The sequence below is a fragment of the Falco peregrinus genome, chromosome 1 (assembly GCF_023634155.1).
Source record: "Falco peregrinus isolate bFalPer1 chromosome 1, bFalPer1.pri, whole genome shotgun sequence".
Lineage (NCBI taxonomy): Eukaryota > Metazoa > Chordata > Aves > Falconiformes > Falconidae > Falco > Falco peregrinus.
The window spans coordinates 21,639,166-21,657,159 of NC_073721.1; the positions used below are offsets into that span (position 1 = coordinate 21,639,166).

The window sequence follows — 17,994 nt, forward strand, 5'->3', positions numbered from 1 at the left end:
TGTCAAGTATGTAGTTTCATTGCTCCGGGAGAGCCCCAGTGAACTGGGCTGCAGATTTCGTATATTAACATCACTTGTTGTCCTTTGGTACCACCCTTCCTGCCCCCTCATGTGACAGCCTGTTGCTTAGACAGAAGCAAAACTTTACTGATTCCTCCATTCTACAGAAAACCCCAAAATCAGAACCAGTAGGTTTAGGAGAAAGAAGACTCTTGGGGAAAAAAAGTCAGCTCAGTAGTGCCTCAAGTATAAAACATGCTGTAATTGGTGATGTAAAGAGGTTGAACAGCGAAGAAACTTCCATGTAAAGCCAGTCCCAACCTCATATTTGTTGAGTGATCATCAACCTTTAGTTTTGCAGAATCTCTGTGTGAATTCTGTTAAGGCATCGTGCAGTAAAGCTCTGTGAACGGCAAAAGTAAATAATTAGTAAAAGGGCAAATTATACAGAGGTGCTTATATTCAGGCATAAAAACTTCACCTCTGCAAATACCTTGTTTGTGTGTGTGTGTGTGTGTGAAATCTAAAATAAAGATTAGGACAAAGCTATCACCCTATCAACTATAAAATAACTGTGTGAGATGATGCTGAGAACTTGTATCAGATGCTCAGCCATCTCAGAATCCTTCTGCTAGTCTTTACGGCTGAAGAGTTCATTTTCCTAACTTTTTTTTTTTTTTCTCCAAAAACTGCAGCAGTTTTGCACCATCTCTGCCAGTGTGTCGGAGGGTTGTGATACAAGGTGATACCCATCCATTTAACATAAAATGATCAGAGTCGGAACAGATGAACCAACCTTGGGGACTTGGAGTGTGAATATTTTCACACTGCATTCAGTAAAATATCTATCTTAAAGTATTCTTAAATTTAGTTGTGATACTATGTAAGAGTAAAATACATGGCACTAATTTTCCAAGAGATGAAGTAAAGGATAATATATTCTACAAATATTTAATTAAATGCTTCCTCTCATTGTGAGAAGCATTATAATGAGTTTCTTCACTTATTTAAGTAGGTAAAGCAGGGATTCAAGGAGGAATAGATAAAGTTAGAAAAATAATCAGAGAGGTTATTTGTATTCAAGTCACCAGAGTAAAGAAATTCACCCTAAAGCATCTGTGGTACTGACCAGAACAGTCTGCACCGTTATCCATTTGAGACTGATGGATGAAAGGAGAAGTCCCATAGGAATGACAAGGGAAATTTCATTGCATAAATAACTGGCTTAGTAGATGGCAACAGAGCAAGCATTGCAGTTTGTTTCAAGTTAATTTGTTCTTTCTCATAAGCAAACAGAGTTATAATCTAGGTAAGTCACCAGTAACATGGTCATGGCTGAATGTGAAACCATTGTCTTGCATGCGTGCTGTCACACAGGGAAGTGTTTTCAAGTCTGTTTTGAGCTTGTGACAAATATTAAACATGAAAATGTCATGTTTAATTTTTTTCTTCATTGATTGTGATATCATAAAGACTAGAATGGGAAAGTCGCAGCAGCTTCAGAAGGATTTGTAAGCGTTTCAACAAGGTGAGAATTATAATTTTACATGATGTTGCACATGAATAAACTATCTGAAATAATTTAAGATTTGATTTTGTCATGACAAGTGCTATGCAATACCAAACAGAGAATAAATGGCTATGTGTAACTAATAAGACTAAAAAAGACCTAAAGAGGGGCAATTGGATGGAATGGCACAGTGTGAGGAGGCACTGTGAATGGATTTGGACGATGCAGCTGAGGTGTGGACATCATGATGGGATGATATAAGCTCCAAAGTGGGGAAAAGTGGCAAAAGCTTTAGATCAATTCAAGGTGCAATTTGACAACTTCATGGAGGAAAAATTTTCCCATGATGTCACCAGGCAGAGGTACCACCTGCAGCTCCATAAACCCTAAAGCAGTGGTTCTGCTGTTCCTAAAGGACAGTTACTGACTGGAGCCGAGTATGCCAGCTCTCTGTTTCAACATTACTTCAGAAACAAGGTTGCTCCATTACTAAATTTCTATGACTGTCCACTGTTTTTGAGACAGTTATGATCCTCCCGCTGATCTGTAAAAAACCACTGAAATCAGTGACAGTTTTTCTCTGTAGATATAAGTTAAGGAAGAATATATGCAAATTCTTTTTAGGCTAGTTGCCATGAAAACAATTTCACGACTGCTTTTATCACACAATAAATTACCCATGAAAGAGGATAGCAGATTAATTATTTTATTTAATCCCAATAGAATATTGTTTTATTAAGCAATGCTGTGGCATAATTAAGAGTTGTAATTGATTAAACACGTTATAACCACAGAGCTATTAATTGATACTAAATTACAATACAATTAACAAAGTAACATACACAAGACACATGTTTTAAAACAAAAGTGATAATGCATCAGCTAAGAAGCTGCTTATATAAACCATTTCTTAAAGATTTTGACTGCTGAAATGAATATATAATAATTGAAAAAATGGAAATGGGGCAAGAAGAGCATTCCTTATGATTTTTCAACTCAAAAGACTCCTCTGGTGAGAAACATGTTTTTTAAGTTGGATATTAAGTGAGTGTTGAAGCAAAGTCCTTGAACACAAACTTAGAATATGCAGGGAACAATTTAGAAAGTAAAACTTAATGTCAGCTTCAAGACCCCCTCTAGATTTGACACTTGTTTGCCTTATTTGAATACAAATCTGAACAACTTATGCATTGCTAAGCTTTAATTTGAGTAATGATGTATTAATGCTACGGCTCAGATTCTGTTCTCATTTGCAGGAATGTCAGGAAATTTATGAAACCATTTGCATGCTTAAAAGATTTGCTGGATTGGACGGTTTGCAAATTTCAGAAATCCCACAGGTATTCATTTATTACTGTGCATTAACCAGAGGAATACTAAATACATAATATCCAAGTGTAGGACTACAGGGGCCAGTGGAAGTATGACATATAGAAATATTTTTCAACTTTTTCTGACCTGGGATCAAATTTGGTTAAGACCAAATTCGTTATAGGAATTTGAAACAAGTTGTAGCAGCGTCTGAGAACACCTAGCAGAAAGATTGCCAAGGTTTATAATACTATTTAGGCCTTGGGATTTTGTTCTGTGTGAAGCAATGTACAGATTCCACTAAATATATCTGGTTTTGTATTAGCATTTTGGAACCTACTGAAAATTAAATTTGACTGTTTTCATTATCTCACAAACACAAACTCTGGATATATACTTTTTGTTTTTCTTACATTAGTTACTCAAATTTACCCCAAAGCCTAAAAGTATTGTATTTGTAGCTTGCTGTTGAATTATAAGTGCCAAAATGATGTAAGACAGACTTTGTGTAAGTACAAATTGAAGCCCAAATATCTAAGTCAGCAGGCTGCTAAAAAAAAGTTTTTTACAAATATAAAAATACCAAGTATCAAAACTGGACTTGTTGTTTTAATAACTCATGCAAAATCTGGTCTTTTTTATATGTTTTAACACATCAGTGTGACTAATCTTTGATTTATCAATGTTTTTTGTCCTGTCTTCTTGTGTGTAGTATGTAGACACACAATGATTATACAGGAACATGCAAATGCATTTGCTACAGTGTAGGTACTCCTATGGAGAAATTTGTGGGTATTCATACATGTAATGTAACTGCATGTGTGTGGTTCTTAACATGAATGGCCTTGTAGGTACCCAATTGCTTTCAGGTACCAAAATATTTGCAGGTGCGCATATTGTCTTGAACAGTAAAAGGCATTAGTTTATGATTTTGTCTTGAGTCAGGTTTATTAGTGGACAGAGGGCTGATGGAGGAGAAAGAGCTAGGCATGTATGTATTCAGAACTGTAAATCCATACATTGCTGAAGGTTTCCTTGAATAGTTCAATGTAAACAGGAGAAATATTAAGCAAGCCAAGCACAGCCTAAAATGGGCTAACATAAGTATTCCACAGACTGGGGGATGAAAGGCTGTGGGAGCTTTCATTCCAGAATATGCTGCTTAAACATTTGTGAACCTCATTAAGATGGAGAGTAGGAGGGAGATTTCAGGAGGGCAGCATCTAGTATGAACAAACATGGAAAAGCAGCCACTTGTTTAAGGATCTCAGTGTAATTACGTCATACAGGTTCATGTCATCCCTATTTAAGAATTCTTTTTAGGCTGTGGGAAGCAGAGTGTGAGTGAGGGATTGTGTCTGGGATTGTAACTGGAAACGCCCATTTTCTGGTTCTTTCCAGGTTCATGATGTGCTGAAACTGCATCATTTTTATGGTCTAGGAGCAGCTGCAACTCTGTGTTCGCTTAGACAAAATCCTAAATCCTTTCCTGTCTCATGAAGATTTTGCATTTGGTGTCTTGCAGTCGGTTTGTAACTGCAGAATACATGGATCTGTTTGGACTCCAGATCTGGTACAGACTAATCTTCCCTTGAGGACTAAGATTTTCAAATGCATGTTGGGGGATATCCCATCTTTCCTGAGTGGAAAGGCTTTTACCCAATTTCTTCTTGGCTGTGTTTGCTGAGAAGGTCAGCCTGCTGTTCCTCACCACTCTCACTGCATTGCCACCTCCAAAAGCCTCATGACTGGGTAGCTTCTACTTTTTCTGACACCATTTTTTGCCAAATGAACCACAACCTGTCACTTAAACTTGTTTCACTGTGATTGAAACAGATTTGAGAACAAGCTGGTGGCCCGTGTTCCCAGCAGGGCTGGGGGAGTGGGTGCCTCCGCCAGAACAGCAGTGAGGAGCAGCTGGACGTAGGCTGGGAGACATCTGAGCCCAGGCAGCTTTTCATTTGGCATAGCTGGAGCTGGGTGAGGACATATTTGCAGTTTCTCTCTCTGGGTTTCTCTCCAACTTCTCTCGAGCATTTCATAGGAAGGGACTGGCACCATGTTTTCCGCTTCTATAAAGAAGTTGGCCTTACATGAGCTAAAGCCTTTTCAGCCTGAATAAGCCAAAGAAAGATAAAAGGTATTTTCTACATTTCTCCTCTGCTCATGTCAAACCATTGGGATGGTCTTGCATGTTGAAGGATCCATCTGTTTCATGCTTTTAGACATCCTCTGAAAGGAATAAGATATTTTGGGGGGCCTTAATGAAGCTGGAAGAACAAGGAGTGTTCCTGCATTAGCTGAATGCCGTGTGCTGTAATACGCTGGAAAGAATATTTTGTGAAAGCACTCGGTTTCCCTGCTGAGTGAGGTGAGGGCAGAAGACTGAGGGAATATCAGACCTTCTCAGCTCCTGGTCTGCTATGGTACTGGCACTTCATGCATTCCTGCATCAGTTTTACAACCAATTGCTTGAACATAGCACTGCAGATGTAGTACATGGGGAGGAGGTGGCAGGCTGCTGGCTAGGCTCCTGGTGATGCTTTTTGGGTGGAGCCTGGTACAGTGTGACCAGTGACCATAGAGGAGGAATTACCCTCAGTTGCTTGGGAGATACCCTTTTGGAGAATCTGTACATCACAATTCAGCAATGGAAAGTGAAGGATTTTTTTTTTTTTTTTTTTAATATTTTTAAAAACCAAGAGGGTTTACATGCAAATGCACAGCTTGTAGTTATGTCTGTCTGTAGAGAAGTGGTCAGTGTATGTGATGAATACTGTTTTGGAAACCAGCTCTGCAACTGTGGTAGTAGAAAACAGGAAATAGAAGTCAGGGAAAGGTCCTGTGAGCATGCAGGGGCTCTAATGCAGATTTTTCTCTAAGAACAGATCAGCTGAAACTGTAGGAGAGAGAAACTGTTGACAAACAGTGTATGTATATGTGTATATATTTCAATTGTCTGCCCTTTAGGTGTCTAAGCAGCATTCTGAATGTCATGAAAATCTGTACGCTTTTCTAAAATGTTTTCTGTGAACATTTTATTGTTGTCTTTATCATGTTTCTAAAACAATTCAAATCCACGGTAGCTGAAATAAACACTTCATTCCAGGGCTGTCACAAACAACAGATCGCAGCAGTGAATCAGTGTAATCTGTTGTTTGGGTTATGAACCCCACACATTCCAAGTTTTCAAAAATCTGAAAAGTTAAATGCCCAGGTTTACTCCATTTTCCATTCATGTGTGATTTAATAGAAAGCCACTCAGAGATTCCACAGTGACTAGCTTGTCCCAGGGTCAGCTTTGTAACAGTGACTGTTCTTAAGAAAATGTCTGTGTGGAGGTGACTTGTCTCTCTCCCACCTCTTCCACACTCACCTCCTGGTAGCTGTAAGTGTCAGGACCGGGTTTCATCAGAGCTGAGGTCTGGTCTTCCTCACAGCGCTACGTACATGTTTGTAGGGCTTCAGAATGTGCTCAAGTTAAAAGCATTGAGTCTGGCAGCTGATGACTAATGTGAATAGACAACCCAATGTGCTAGCTGTAAAAACAACCAGGGATTTCAGAGATGGGCTATGTGGGAATAGGAGAAAGAAGATCTCACTGATTTCTCTGACTGGGGTCTGCTCCTGGTATTCTCCCACTTCACCACAGGCTGGTATAAGGGATGAATTTTCTGCTTACACTGAGGACCTGTTTACAGGTTACAAGGTATCTGTGTAGGATTCATCTGAGATAACATACCAGCATGTTTCCAAATGATGCTCCTTGTTTCCATTGTATCCAAATGGAACAGTTGTTGGATATTTCTGTCCTTTAATCTGATGTGATTTGTTGTGGTATCCCTAGCAATCTCTACTGCAAGTGCTAGGTAGGATGGAATATGGCTGTTGGTTGTCAAGATTATTTTATTTATATGGTATTTAAAGTGCATTGTATTTTACAGCAAGTCAGCTGGTCAAAGCAAGCAATACCTGAAGAACTGAGGTATAAGTCAATGTAAAATGGTACAAAGACAGATGAGGAATACGAAACAAGCACAGAGTTGTTTTGTTTGTTTATTCTATAGATGGAATAAACATGTAATCCCTGTTGATCTATAAGCAAACCTTTTCCTGAGGCACTGTGAAATTTTGAGTGGCCTGCATTTGGGAAAAAAGTCACTAAGACTTTGTAAAAAGTATTTTGGAGGTTTTTATTTTATTATAAGCAGTAAATTCTTTAAATATACTTTGGATGCAGTTGAGTTATATGGCGAGTTTCTGTGGCCCAGAGCACAGAAAAGAAATCTGAATAGAGATTATAATTTTAGAATTTGATCACTGCTCCTGTGTTCAATTAATCAGGTTCCACCAGCTGTGCAAAACCAGCATTTACATGCATTATAAACGGAGCCAGACTTTAATATATATGAAAGTATGCAGGAAGCAAGAGGTAATGCTAAAACAAATCACTTTGAGTCAAGTTTACTTTCTGTTGCCAATAAAAATAAGACTGACTTGATTTTCCAGAAAAGGATCGCAGTAAATCCAGTTTTCATTGCTCAAATTTTACAACAAAACTTATAAATTCCAGAATAATACTTTTTACAGATTATTAGTAGTTGATGGAGACTTTTGGAAGGTGGTGCTTTTCTAAGGGATCTTAGGAGAACCACCTGCAAGTTTGGCTTACTAGGGAGGAAGCATATTGATTTACAAACATGGAGTAGACAGGTTTTATTATTTGCAGAAGATATAGCTGCATTGTATTTTTTCTGACGAAAACTTTTATTTAATGTGCTTGTCAGGCAAAATCAAAACCCTTTTTTTCTTACAGGAGAGGAAGAAAAAACTGTTTGTATGCAAAACAATTCTTCTCCCCCCACCATAATGCTAACTTAGTGTTTTTGGTTCATGGATTTTCCTCATAAGCAGTCAAAAAAAGTAGTGCTTGGTCTCTGCAGAAAGCAGATTATGTGAATGTTTAAAGAGCTTTTCAGTATTCTTTAATTTCTTGAGTTACAGACTACTATATCTTAGCTGCATAAAAATTCAAGATCAGACATTGAGAGAAGTATAGAGATGAAGTTTGCTGCAGTATCATATGTGAAAATTTTCATACTGTAAGTCATTATAGGTTACATTAGCCTAATTGAAATAAAGGTTGTAATTTTCAAATATATTTGTAAGATATAGGATTCTTGCTTTATAAAAAGTGTGAATTTGCATTCCTAAGCTTTGATAATATGGCTCTTCATGCTGATTTTTAACATAATTCTTTAAAGTACTTGTATGAGTCACTTATTTTAGTGGAGAAGAAGCTGAGTGACAGTAGAGATTTGGAGAACATGCTGGAGAGCAAAAAGTAAGTTTCATGTAGAAATAAATAGGCCAGGAGTGAAGAAATTAATGAAAATCGTTTTTTATAAGTTCCCAACCTGCAATATCCTGTGTGCATCTCTAATCTTATTCTAGTTAAAATATTGGGTGATAAATATTCACATGGACTAGGAGGGTGTTAGGAAAGCAGCCATGTGGAGCATGTCTTGCAGCAGAGAAGGTCAGGGAGCTTGCAGCCCAGACTGAGCTGGGGAGAGGCGATGGGACCTTAGAGGGAGCTGCAGGCAAAAGGACAGGGTAGGTGTGTGCTGTGAGGTCACTTGCATTGGAGGAAGCAGAGTGGTGAGCAGCGGGTGGCTTTGTGAGATGCTGGTGCCTGTCAGGGACAGCATGGAGGAGCAGAGCTTGGGGAGGGCAAGGTGGAGTCCAGTTCGTGTGGGTGCTGGTGGTCAGACCACGTGCTGGTGGCAACATGTGAGGACATGAAGGGTGTTGTAGAGTCAAGCCAACAGAGCTGGCAGCTTTTGCAGAGGTAAGGGCCGTTTGGGTAAAGATGATGTGGCTGGGAGAGTGCTTCAGACAGGCTCTTAGCCAATGTCTAACCACTAATCTGAAGCCCTAATTTTAAATTTAAACCTTATACATAGCTCTTACCCTATTGCCATATTGCAATTCATAACCCCAAATGCTTACTTCTGAGCTGAAGCCTGAAATCATAACTTCTTACCCTGACGTTTCCTTTAAACTGAACCCCTAAACAAAAAAGGATGTCCATACCTTAGATACTAACCAGAAGCCCTACGGAGAAACCCAAATTCCCACCCTGAGGGTGTATCTAATCCCAAATCCTCATGCCTCGCTAACAGGGGAGCTCTCATCCCTAGCCCTACCCGCAGCACTAACCCCAGAGCAGACACCCTCACCAGATGCCCCAACCCAGTGTGCTTACCAGAAGCCCTAAGCTCTCATCCCCCATCCCACTCCTTGCTGACCCTGTCCCTCAGCAGTCTGTTGCCCAGCAGGCAGGAGAGGGGCCGGACTCAAAAGTCCTGCAGGGAAATGTTGTGATAGGAGGCAGGGGAGAGGGAGCGGCATGTCAGGTGAGGTGTAGGTAAATGTGATGTGATGGGTGTGGGTTGTGAAGTCACTTGTGTTGGAGAAACCTGAATAGTGAGGAGCAGAGTGTGGGGAGGGCGGAGAAGAGGCCAGCACATGGGTTCTGGTGTGAGCCTGTCCTAGCACCTGCCCTAAGCTTTACTTTAAAGATTTTCCCTAGTCCTTATTTCAGTCCTCTATTTTCATGCTGAACCCCAAACCCCCACTTCAAAGCTAAACCCCAGTATTTTTCAAACACTAGTCCTGATTCATAGCCTTGAAATGCTACCCCCTAAGCCTAGCTCTAATCCCTCACCCTAATCCAGCCCCTTAACTAAGACTAGCCCATAGCCTCCCTGCTAACCAGAGACCTTAGGCAGAGACCCTCACCCTCATACCCAGCCTCATTCTAATCTGTGACCCTGATCCTAAAAGGTAAGTTGAACTTCTCTGACCCTAACTGGAACACTAACTCCCAGTCAGAAATCCCAAGCAGATACTGGCAGCACGTAGGCAGTAGGCAGCTGCTGAACCCATCAGCATCCCAAATAGAAAACTAACCCAGATAGTCTGTAGTGTTTTGGACGTGGGTAGTATTTCCCACGTTTAGCAGTATGACAGAGTTTTGTACTGACTTTTCTGTTGCGTGGTAACGGAGCCTGGCACAGCCCAGCTAGGTGCCACTCAGCAACATCAAGAATACTTTAAATGAGGTGGTGGGAAGGGACAAGAAGTGCTTTTAATGACAAGAAGTACTTTCCTGCTTGGGGGACAGCTGGGGAGGGCTGAGATCATCCGACAGGGAAGGTTCAAACCTCACATTTCTGATGTCGGTCTGATCACCACACTGTGGGGCAGCCTCCCCTGGGCACTGGGCACTGAGTTAGCAATCTCAGCTCTTGGGATCCATCTTTCTAGCTGCTAGTTCTTGTGTCTGTCTGCTCTCTACGCTTGGTCATGCTCTGCTACCTTCCTGCCCAGTCCAGGTTCCTGCTTTTGGCTTCCTGATCTGCCTGCATGACTTCTTGTTTGAAACCCTGACCTTACAGCAAAGAATTTCTCATTTTGTGGATTGTAAGGCCTGTTCTGTTTCACTTGAGTTTAGCGTGCCTTGACTTTATGCCTGTTGTTGCTGGCTCTGCTTTGCTGCCTTGTTCCCATCCCCAGACTTGGTTGCAGCTTATTCTTAACCACTGGCTGCAACTGTCAGCATTTGGCTGTATGTTGAAGTTTGGGAGCGTACTACCAGTCTTCAACAGGACATACCTAAGCAGTTGCCAGATCTGGCAATCAAAACAGAGTGAGTGCAGATGCACAGAAAGGTGGTGAGTACTTCAACTAAACTATAACCAACTTCTCTGGATCAAAGCCTCAAGTGTTGTCCATTGCAAGCTCATAATGTCAGCACACAGGTGTCTGTTGCAAAAGGTCAGGAATCCTTTTCAGGAAAACAGAAATGAATCCTTTGTATACTCAAATTCTAGTGTTTGTACTTTCCCAGCAATTGCTTCAGTCTTCAGATGATGAAAAATTGTAAGTATCTGGACACAGCTACAGAGTGAGCCTGTCCTTCATGGTTTTCACATTGCTTGTGGGTGTTCTTGGGAACAGAGACCTCTTCACCTTTCTTCTTCCCAAATTTGGCCTTTTCCTCTCGTTTAGGTGAAATATTTTATTGTATTGTTAAGAAAGAAGGCTGTCCTCAAAACTGTGTATCTTAGAAATATACCAAAAAATGTTACAGATTTAATGACAGGAGCTGTTTTTTACGCAGTCATCAATTGTAGAAATTAAGCTAGTCTTGACTTACAGCCTTGAAGACTTATTTAGTCAGCAAAATATTTTGAATTGATTATGCCAACATGACATTTGTGCTTCTTCTCTAATTTTAAAGATATGTATACATCTGCTGGTTACAAGGAAAATTGGCAGCAGAATTGCAGAGCACCTTTCACCAGGCCTTCCATTGCTGAAAGGACAGCAAAAAAATAAAAGGCTAAATGCCCAGTTTTTAATAGATATTGGAGGCTTAATGGTTGCTTACTAGATAACTAGATTACCACTGCTAACTGAAGAATCCCCCCAGTTCTTGCTGTTCACGATGAATCTTGATATTACAAGGTATTTGCAGACAAGGGCTATGAGAGGTAACTGAATTGCATAAAAGCATGCTCTTACCTTACCCCTACCATGTTAGCGTGTTTCTCTTAACATATCCCATCACTTCCTCTTAGGAAGAGAAACATTTAATGGTTTGGTGCAGTACCGTGGTTTTGAAGTGAAAATCATTTCTGTTTATTGTGTTTTGGGTCAATTCGGAGTATGTTGGTGCATGTGAATGATGTTTGTTTTATAGGAAACTAAACCAGAAGCCCCATTCCAGTGGGCACAAAATGCTCTTCTCCCCCTAATAGAGGTGTGAGAGTCTAAATGAGTGACTGGTCCTTCACATAGCTTTGAACCACATTTATGGTGGGGGTGTAAGATCCAAACCAAACCCCTAAATTATAGATTTTATAGATGAAATGGCTACAGCACTACCTGCTTTCATCTGCTCCTCTTGCACCAAATCAGAGACTAATGGTAATAGCCAGTCTGTAACAGTAGTGTTATCCTCTAGTGCCATAGAACACTCGGACCTAAGTGTCTTTTTTTTTTAATGTTAAATCCAAGAACAATCACAATGTTAACAGTCAGGTTTTTTTTAAAAATAATATACAGAACTAAAAGCCCTTGATGATTAGAGGAAGCGTTCTACAGTTTGTGAACAACACACAGCATAATGCATCTTCATTACAAAAATGCAAAATGACGATCATTTATCATAAAATATGTTGACAATAGGTATTCATCACTTAGTAAACTCTGTTCCCATGGCAATGCAATTCATTTTGTTCCTCTCCCTCTACTACATGCATGGAAGACTGGGCATTCTCTGGACAAACAAATTGCAGCTTTAATGCTATGGATTTTTTTGCGTGAAATACATAAGTATTTTGGTGGAACTTCAGTTCAGTGGTAACCACAGTGCTGGGGGAACGTGCCTATATTTCATACAGACCAGTGGACAAGTGGACATGCTCACTGAGCAGGTGTCCTGCCATTCCCAATTTTATACCAACTCTGTTTAAAGGAAAGGAATTCTTTCAGGAGTAAGTTCCAGTAATATATTTGTATGCTGGGAACAATTGTTGTTTTTTTTAAAAAATATGGTAGCACTGTTTGCTTCAGAAATATGAACAAATGTTTGTTATAATTAACTGCATGTTGTTTATTCCTTATTTTTATCTGGTTGTACTTTGGTTTTGTGTGTGTATATATGTGTGCATGTTTAAAAGTAGAAATTATTTGGTCAAGCAGACCTGTTCTAGGGAAGTTATGCACTCCCACACACATATGGCATCTTGTTAATGAAGCTTACCAATTTTTACTTACTTGTATTTTGAAGGCTAATAAAATACCATGTTCTTTCCCCTTATGTGATATTTTGTTTGAAGTCAGCACATCTATGTATTTCACAAATTTCCATCAGTTTCAGAAACTGTGAGTTATTTTATAAATCTGACTACCCAACCTACCATGTATTTTTTCCACCGCAGAACAAACTAACAGCTTCAGTTACTGCAAAGCAAGCCATGTTTACCTAAATATACCTGCTTTCTGCTTTAAGAGCATGACAGGGTGGCTGACTCCGATATAACAAACAGCTTCTGTGCTGTCAATTAATAGCCCTGAGAATAAGTTTTGTTCTTTTAATGGTTGAGTCATAGCTCTTTGCATATTCCGGACAATTGGGTCTTACTACATAGATAACTTAGGAATACTAAAGTAAAAGAGAAGGCAGCAACCTGCAAAACGTCTTTGCTTCATGTGAAATTGTCTGAAGATAATGCTGACAGATGCACTCTTAGTAAAGACCTGGATTTTGCTGAAAAAGAGAGGTGAAATGAGCCCCGCAACTGTACAATTAATTTTTAAAGCCAACCAATAACAACTTATAATCTCCGCCCCAAATAAAAGCCCCTGTTCAAATGCAGTTTCAAACTGTTTCATCCCTGGGATTTTTGCTGGATGGAGCAAGCAGAGTTTGGTCCAAGCTGCAGCAGGCAGTTATGCCTTGCTCATTGCAAGCCTTTTCATTCTGGAACTGTTTGAAATGGGTTGGTTTAGGTGTATTCTGCATGCTTAGTCTGAAAATGAGACTGTATACAACTTTCTAACTTCAGATTACATGTTCAGCCTGCGTATAAACTTGAAGTCTGGAAACATTCTGAGCTGTAGCCTTGGTTTAGGTTTATTTCTATTGAATATGGCTAACTTACAGTCACACTTACTTAGCAACTCAGCAAACTATCCAAACAATGCTGTTCTTTGATGTAGGTACCGCTACACTGATAGCTGATCAGCTCATGTAATTCCAAAAGTTTGGCACAAGATGTTGCCAGGATGAGGCAAGGGGGTACCTACGGAGGGGAAAAATAGGAGCATAGTCATTGACCACCCAGTTTCTCCGGTGGGTTCCTAATGCCCCTGCCCTCTGCTGTGCCAGGTCTCACACCATTAGGAGCCCTGGGGTCTCTGCCCTGTGCCCACCAGAAGGCCCTCCTTGGTAGTGGTTCTTGCATGTTTTCGGTCCTTTCATGTTTCCCCTTGGAGCTGTGAAACCTCCAGTCTGACAGTCTGGGCCTGAAGGCCCAAGTGGCTCTTGAATTCCTCAATTTTTATGGACATTCCAAGTTTCCTCATGGCACAGTCTCAACTGAGTAACCACTGTAGAAACAGTCCCCAAAATATTGCCACGCCCACCAGTTGTGTTCTCCACCCCAGGGAGAACTCACATGCGCGTAGCAAAGGGCTGTAAAGCACCAGTCAGAGGTTTTACTGTTAAATATTTTAGGTTGAGCAAGGACAGAGATTATACTGGAGCTAAACAAATGATAGATAAGTGCCTGATAGATATGTTTTAGGGTAGATATTTTACAAGAATAAGAGTTTTTATGAATTTTCCCTTGGTTTCTGAGTTGACAGCCTTCATAACACCTTGTAAACTAATGAAAACCTCAGGCATTGTTTTCTTATTTTTCTTATTCAAAGCTGCCTTTATTAGGAATAAAAAAGCAGTATAAAAAGCTATGTATTCTGCTCTTCTCTCTTTGGAAGGCTAAAATTATTTTAATAAAGGATAAACATGTGATGTTAGTTGCTCTTCTTAATCAGCAATTAAAATCTGAGCAATATTATTAATCTTATATTTTTTTGCTTTCCAGATGATCAACATATAATCTCAACAACTATGGCTGAGAAGTGCAATTAAGGTAACATAATTTCCCTTTTACTATGGGCACGCTTTTGGTGAAAGTGATTTCCAAAGTACTCGCTCCAGTAATCCACTTAATAACCTGCATTTCTTGAGGCTGAGTTCACCTCTGGATGTGTTGGTTTTGTCATTTACCACTTTGGCTACTGCACTTCCTGAAAACTCCCTAATTTTTTCATAGTCCTTCTCTTTCAGCTTCCTGTTTTTAAATTGAGCAACAGTGTTTTAAGATATCTGTGTAGACTTACATGCTGGGAATAATGCTTACATTATATGCTTGCAACTGAAGGTCATGTCTTTGAAATATTAACTCAGAAAATGTTGTGGGGAAATGATAGAAAATCTGTCCATAGGAGGCTTTTGGAATGATGGCTGCTGCACGCTCCAAGGCACCAAGGATTTAATTGCTGATTTCAATCACAAGATGGAAATCTGCTCAGCAACTGTACTGTACCACAGGGAAAAGATGCTTGGTTTTGTTGGAAATACACATATCATGACCAGCATTATCTCTCTTCAAGTCATGTTTTCACTTGTAAATTTCTAGCTGGGGCTTCAAACAAAAGAGTAGTAAGATAGGAGAAAGTGGAAATATGTCTGGTTCCCTTTCCTTGGCAAGTTGCACTGAAATCAGATGGCAAACTTCAGTGAAAAAAATAATTTCTTCCCTACAAAAAGTGAAGTATGAACAAGGTAGGACACCAGTGCTATCGGATTAAAAACTTCATGAACAATATTGAACATTTGTTCTACAATGACATGGACTAGTTCTTGCCAAAGCAGTTATCATGGCAGTATTTCCATTCCATTTCTAAATGCCTCCACTACTGGTTTAATAACGCTGTTGAAGTAGTCGGCTGTAAAATCATCCTGGAATATTAAATGACCAGTCTCCTTTCTGATGGGATTTTTGTTGTTGAGTCTGCGTGATTTATTTGAGGATGGGTAAAGGATAGGAAAGCTTTCCTTTTTTTTAATTACCTCCTTTTAGAAACAGAATACATTATTTTTCCAATTTTACCTCTAGTTGCCAGAAGTTTACTAGCAAAACCTCTTAATGTTTATTTCAGTATGGGGTTATTGCACTCTGTCTGGTGAATACTAGCATATATGCAAAAACAGAAAAAAAGAAATCCTGAAAAGTACATGCAAATTAGGTTATTTCAGCACTCTGTAATGTCTTAGGACAGGTTTTGAACAAAGAGTAATCCAGAATATCATCGTAAGTGAAAAGAGGGATGAAATGCAAAATTCTGATCAGAACGTGATTTTGTTAGACTCATTTAATGTTTCTTTTTCCTATGATAGTGAACATCTCAGACTACAGTAATGCGATGTGCTTAAGCTATCTAGATTTATAGGAAGCATTCATTCAGTACAGTTCCCAAAGGAAATTATTATTTAAAGTGGAGATGGTGCAGATTAATACAGGAATTATAAGAAGCTGTCTTAGGCAGATAAGGAGCTGGGAAAAGAGGGGAATGTGGCAGGATGTAGTGACAGGTGAGCTACCAGGTTGCAGGGGAGTTATTAGAAGTATTCGTAAGAGACAGGTCGTGGACCAGTCCTCTGTAATAATTCTTTTAGTAACCTTGACACAAGGTCTTTGATGCAGTTTTTTAAACTCCTGTAATGCTGTGAAGGACAGCAGTATTATACAGAAGAATTTTGTTGACTTTGTGGATTAATATAACAAAGGCAGGATAAAATTTCATAGTAATAAGTACACTGCCATTTTGTTAGGGACCGATAGCAGGGCCGGTTGCTATAAACAAGAGCTTCAGCATATGGAAGTTCTACTTTTTTTCAAGAAAGTGTGATTGGTACCTAACTGAAGCTTTCATAACCTACATAATTTTCATGAACACCTGCTTACCAACAAATTGAAATTTACTGTAAATGGTTTAGAGACTAGGTGTTCAAATTCTGCTAATTATGATAAAATAAAATCTTAGATTTTAAATACCAAGTTCCGAACCTTATTCTATAAAGTTCAAAGCAGTTGCAGGTGTGAACCCTAACCTTGCATTAGGAGTAGGAAGTTGCCAGACTACCAATGAGTAGGTTACTGTAGCAGCTGAGGAACTGATCTTCATATAACCAGCCCATCTGCCTCCTCCAATCCAAAAATCCCCAAACAAACAAAAAATGTGGAAACAAACCATGCAGATCTCAGGCACTAAGCGAGCAGTTGTGTTACTTTGAAGCAAGAAACCTCATCTAGGACGGGTGTAGCTGTAGCAGAAGCTGAGCCAATATACAAAGCTGGAGGCAGAGCAATAACTAGTGAAGGTAGAAGAAGAACCAGGAGGTAGCTGATGGTTAAAACTGTACAGTTTTTGGCTGTCGGAGGGAGGAGTGCAACAAGACACTTACCATGGGTCAGATTGACCTGGTACAAAGGCAAACAATGTAATCAGTGCTCATCCTGCCTCACAGAAGAATTAGAGCCAGCATATGGTGCAGGCATCCAGCTTAATAAAGCGTGTGTCAAAATATATTGAGTGTCTACCTTACATGGGACTGGCAAATGTGTGCTGACTAGGAGGATAGCTCAGTGTCCTCGAGGTCAGCTTTTTGGAGGAATTCAGGAACACAGAAAGGTTTACTGACACACTACCTTCAGGGTCTTTTCTCAGTAATACTCTAGTTGAAGAACCCTAAAACTACTGAGACAGAGTAAGAAGAGGGAGCATTTTAGCACAATCCCACCTCCAGAGTAGCAGCCCCAGGGTCATGCAAAATGACATCATGGTGGTATTCAAGAAGCAAGTGAACCCAAAAATGGGCCCTGCTCAGTGAAATACGGGTATGCTATACTCTATGGCTAACCCTCTGAGGATTAGTGAATAAAGCCAAAAGGATGCAAAGGTGGTTCTTCATTACCGTACACTTAAAAATCTGCACTTCCATCAGATTAAAGGAATGCTCTACAGATCAACAAAAAGTTGGTCAAAAGATATGGAACAGAAGGTAGGACTAACTAATCAGTTTTCTGAGTGACAGGATGACAGCAGTAGATTCTCAAAAGAATCTGTCCTTAAACTGATGATAATCAACTGATAAATCAACTGGAAAAGATGACAGAGTGTGCTGATGATGCTTTTATTCAGAGCACCGAAGATGAGTGCTGACTGGGGAAAACCACAGATGGATTGTGCAAAACAAAGTGCCTGGGCAAGGCAGTGGCAGATGAAATTCACTGTAGGCGGATGCAAATTGAAGATGGCAAAAATCCTATATGTGAGGTGATAAATGTTGAGCTGACCGTTGCCACTCACTGACCAAAGTGTTGGGCATAGGTAGAGCTGTAAAATATAAAGGATGCTTCTCTGACAATGTTGACTTTAGTTTTGATGATGTTGACTTTGGTGTCAGTAGCAGTTAGAAAAGCAAGTAGTATAACAGGAAAGGCACCAAAAATATCCTGCAAATGTCACAT

The 17,994-nt window shown here is 39.8% G+C and overlaps 1 protein-coding gene across 2 annotated transcripts in view; it reads left to right on the plus strand.

Moving 5' to 3' along the window:
• Window positions 1-17,994, plus strand: part of PCDH15 (protocadherin related 15) — an 821,537-nt gene that overhangs the window by 311,240 nt on the left and 492,303 nt on the right. For both annotated transcript variants that reach the window (XM_055808474.1, XM_055808447.1), the window contains exon 7: window positions 14,503-14,550. The gene's annotated coding sequence lies outside the window, so the exon portion shown is untranslated. The remainder of the gene's footprint in view (window positions 1-14,502; window positions 14,551-17,994) is intronic.